The 4,708-nt window shown below is 56.6% G+C and overlaps 1 pseudogene; it reads right to left on the reverse strand.

The window, feature by feature from the left end:
* Positions 1-2,282: 2,282 nt before the first annotated feature.
* On the reverse strand, positions 2,283-4,216 carry LOC119277766 (annotated as a pseudogene).
* Positions 4,217-4,708: the final 492 nt, after the last annotated feature.

Here is a 4,708-nt window from a genome sequence, read left to right on the forward strand (position 1 = left end):
TGAGTTATGTTTTGAATTTTGACTTCAAATTTTATGACAACCTACATTGATGTTGTGTGAGTGTGCTAATTTTTTTTCAGATTTTTTAAACATTTTAAAAGCACAATATGAATCCGGTGCACCGGTAGCACCACAAGGTCCGGTACACCAAATATTTTCCCATCGGTTGGAGATGTTCTAAGCCACGCTGACACGGCCTCGAGACGCCAGGAAGGCGATGCGCTTTCATGTCCCTCGAGTCAGGAGTAATAAATCGAAACATGCAGAGCGTAGCTCAACACCTGACCATGGTTTACAAATTGGGATAAACGTGTCAAGTTTGGCCCAGACAGAGAGCAGACCAAGCCCTGCTTACCGATGGATCACACAGAACACGGTTCAATTGCCGGCCTATCATGTCTCCTCATGGTTGTTCCCGAATTTAGCCAACCACGACATCTCAGTCCCCGTGCTATGTATGGAACTAGCTTGCGTATCCTAACAGATGAACATATGAAAACATGCCAGATGCACCTGAAAATAGTAGGTTTTGGCTTTTCATGGCCTTAAGACCATCTATAACCGGACACCTCAAACCTCTCTCAAACGTCCGGACTTGGTCAATGACGGTAAAAAATACGATCTAGACGGACGCCTCAAACGGCTGTGCTCACCAGCATTTCTCATACCCAGCCTAAATCTGAGACGGATATGAGGCGATCCGGACATAACCGGATGTGCCCGTCACGTCAGACTGACGTTGGGGTCCCATAGAAAAACACCCGGAAAACCCGGTGGTCCGAGAGGGTGTAAATGCCGCGTGGCGTCGATTTCGCTCGCCGCCTGAGAGTTGAAGTCTGGCTATTTAAGCCGGGCGGCGTCCCCCAGCCCTAGCCGCATCTTCTCTTTCTCTCTCTCTCTCTCTCTCTCTCTCTCTCTCTCTCTCTCTCTTTCTCTCTCTCTCTCTCTCTTCACGCCGCCAGCTCGAGCTCATCCACCTTTCTCCCTTTCCACCTCACTCTTCCCTTGACATCCGGCTCTGCCATGGCCCGGCAGAAGAAGACCACTTATGCTATGCTAACGCTAGAGCGTCGCTTTCAAATACTGGAGGAGATCCGGGCGAGGCGCGACACCCGGAGTCGGTCTGCCTTCGGACTCATCCGAGCCGGAAGAGGAGGAGAAGAAGAGGAGGGGAGCAGCAACCGGTTCCCATGGAGGTGGCGGATCCGGAGAAGGATGACACGGAGGAGCCAATGCCGGCTGCGGGCTTTGCCGTGGAGGACGCCATGCCGAAGTTTGCAGTCGTCCAAGCGACGGGGATGGCGAGGTAGCAGGCCATTCTGGAGTCCATCTAAGATGAGGCCTATGTCGAGGTCAACAGATGGCTCAACCATCAAAAATGGGTGGTGACCGACGCGCTTTTCGTCGAACTGGATGCGGGGGAGGCATAGGCGACGCGAAGGAGCCGTAGGAGTCAAAGTTGCAGCAGATGCCCGTATACGCGGAGCCCGGCACAGAGATCGCAAAGATGACGAGTAGTGTAGTTGATCTACGTACTAGTACGTAGATGTTTCTTTTGCATTCTTTGTATGATTTTAAGGATTGAACTCTGACATATCCAGCTGTCAGCTGTCAGAGAGGGAAATTTGAGGGCTGTCCGGTCACTGCCCACGCCCACGGGGGCGTTCGAGAGGTCGAGGGAAATTTGAGGGCTGTCCGGTCACTGCCCACGCCCACGGACGCGCGGGGCGTTCGAGAGTTCAGATTTGCTCTCGGTGCATGCAGATGCTTTAACAGGGTAGAGCAGCATCGGATCATGGGTTTCATCACTTACTCTCAGTCAGGGAAGCCGTAACACTAAAAACATTCAGAGAAACAGACCGTCCCCGTGGAAAATCGGCGTGGCACATGTCGGAGTCATCCGCAAGGAGTACCGAGATTTCAGAGACAACATTTGAATATGTCAAAGCTAACAACTGACAGCAACATGAGTTTCAAGTGCACATTCATGGCAAAGCAGATCTATGAAGCAGAAGCATCAGACTAGCAAATCCTGTCAGCATAAGCAGCTAGCTACCGTATAAACATCAGAGTAGTCGTTGTAGCCAAGATTACACTTGACTCATGATGCATGTCAATGTCATGCTCACTTACTTGGTTCCAGATGCTAAGTTAGTTTAGTGTCCAAGCTAGGAATGTTGCGGGTTGACTTCTATCTAGTCACACCGTTGACTCAAAATCAGCAACGCGCAGGTTCCATACCATCGCAAGAGTTCTTAGAAATGCTGCCGATTCAGCAGGTACTTGCAAAATGCAATTCATTAGCAATTCACGTCGACGACGAAACAATATTAGATGTCTGACTTGTCAACCTTTCTTACAGTATATAAATTGACTCAAGAAAAAGGTTTAGAAACCTCGAATTTGAGAGGCCATGGAACGCTAGCCGCTCAGCGATACAAACTTAAGACCTGCAAAAATTCAGATGATGAATGCAATTGCCACGACACGGTTCGCCACGCCCAAAATCCTATAGAAGCATGCGGAGTACAGATGCGGATGCCGTTCCCTAGTCGCACATTCTGGTCAGTCTTCATCATCGGCGGATGCCATCGCCGGCACCTTCTCCGGCATAGGCACCGGGTAGTTCCGCGAGAAGCAGGCGTCGCAGAGCTCGTCCGCCTCGTCGCCGTAGATGCTGTGCAGCTTGTCCAGCGTCAGGAAGCCGAGCGAGTCGCAGCCGATCATCTCGCGCACGCCCTCGATGTCCAGCCTGTTGGATATCAGCTCCTTCTCGTCGGGCGTGTCGATGCCGTAGTGGCACCGGCCGACGACCGGCGGACTGGAGATGCGCATGTGCACCTCGCGCGCCCCGGCGTCGCGGAGCAGGCGCACGATCTTGCTCGACGTGGTGCCGCGCACTATCGAGTCGTCCACGACCACCACGCTCTTGCCCGTGATGACGCCGCGCACCGGCGAGCTTGAGCTTGACGGCGAGGTCGCGGATCGCCTGCGTCGGCTGGATGAAGCTGCGGCCCGTGTAATGCGACCGGATGAGGCCCTGCTGGAACTCGAGCCCCGAGGCCTGCGCGAAGCCGAGCGCCGCGTAGAAGCCAGAGTCCGGCACGGGGATGACCACGTCGGCGGTTGGGGCGGGGGACTCCTCGGCGAGCGCACGGCCGTAGGCGGTGCGCCGCTCGTGGACTGCGTGCCCGAACACGATGGAGTTGGGCAGCGCGAAGTAGATGTGCTCGAACACGCACGACTTGCGCGGGCGGTGCGGGACGAGGCAAGCCGAGGACACGGACATATCCCGGCGGTCGACGACGATCACCTCCCCGGGCTCCACCTCTCGCTCGTACACGGCGTCGATGAGGTCCAGCGCGCAGGTCTCCGACGCGAACACGACGGCGCCGTTGGGGCGGCGGCCCATGACCAGCGGGCGGAAGCCGAACGGGTCGCGCACGGCGAAGAGCTTGTCGGCCGTGAGGAAGAGCAGCGAGTAGGCGCCCTGGAGGCGCTCGCAGGCGTCGCAGATTCGGGCGAGCAGCGGGCGCGAGAGCGACGTGGCGATGAGGTGGAGGATGACCTCCGTGTCCGACGAGTTGTTGAAGATGGAGCCCTGCGCCTCCAGCTTGTGGCGCAGCGGCAGGTAGTTCACCAGGTTGCCGTTGTGCGCCACCGCGAGCTGCCCGAACCGGTACCCGGCGAGGAACGGCTGCACGTTGCACAGCTGGGCGTCGCCGCCTGAGGTGGAGTAGCGGACGTGGCCGATGGCGGCCTGCCCGGGGAGGCTCCCGAGGTGCGCCGGGTCCCTGAAGACGTCGCTGACGAGCCCCAGCCCCGTCACGGACTTGAGCTTGCCGTCGTCCCCGGCGGCGCAGATGCCGGCGCCTTCCTCCCCGCGGTGCTGCAGCTTCTGCAGGCCCAGGTAGCACAGCGACGAGGCCTCCGGGTCGCCCACGACGCCGAACACGCCGCACTCCTCGCGGGGGTGGTCATCGCCGCCGTCGTCCTCCTCCTCGCCGAAGTTGAAGGGCGTGACCTTGTCGAGCAGGGCCCGGGCCGGCGCGGCGCGGGCGGCGCGGTGGCGCAGCGCGAGGAGCGAGGGGCTGGGGCCGGCGTGGCACCTGAGCTGTCGATGGACGGTGGACGGCGCGGGGGGCGCGCGGAGGGGACGGGAGGAGGGCGTGGCGGGCGGGGCGGCGGCGGCGGCGGCCATCCCTGGAGCGCGGCGGGATTGGGAGGGTGAGGGCTCTCGAGGATGCCCTCCCGAAGGCGCGTGAACGGACAGGATTTAAAGAGGTCGCCGCCAGGCGTGTGGAGGCCGTATGCCCTACGCACGAGTGATTCCACGATATTTTGACTCCCATCGTCATTTTCTACTCTGAATTTTCCATCGCATTCGTGGGTAAATGAAAGGACAGAATCTCTATCTGTTTGATTTGCTGATTCCTTTCAGTATTTCCCCCGAAATCCTGGATTTGGTTTTTCTTTAAATTCACCAGCGATATCTATCGCCTGTTTAGTTTGATTTTTCTACTCCCCGTGGGTTTTCCCCCTTTATAATAGTGTGTTGAAGGAAAAAAAATATGTTTTAAGTCCAACCTTACAGAATTGTACTCCATCCGTTCCTAAGTATAATCCTTTTTAGAGATTTCAGTACGTACAACATACAAAACAAAATAAGTGAATCTACACTTTAAGATTTTTTTTTTCGAAGGGGGTG

Source organism: Triticum dicoccoides, chromosome 3B, assembly GCF_002162155.2.
Source record: "Triticum dicoccoides isolate Atlit2015 ecotype Zavitan chromosome 3B, WEW_v2.0, whole genome shotgun sequence".
NCBI lineage: Eukaryota > Viridiplantae > Streptophyta > Magnoliopsida > Poales > Poaceae > Triticum > Triticum dicoccoides.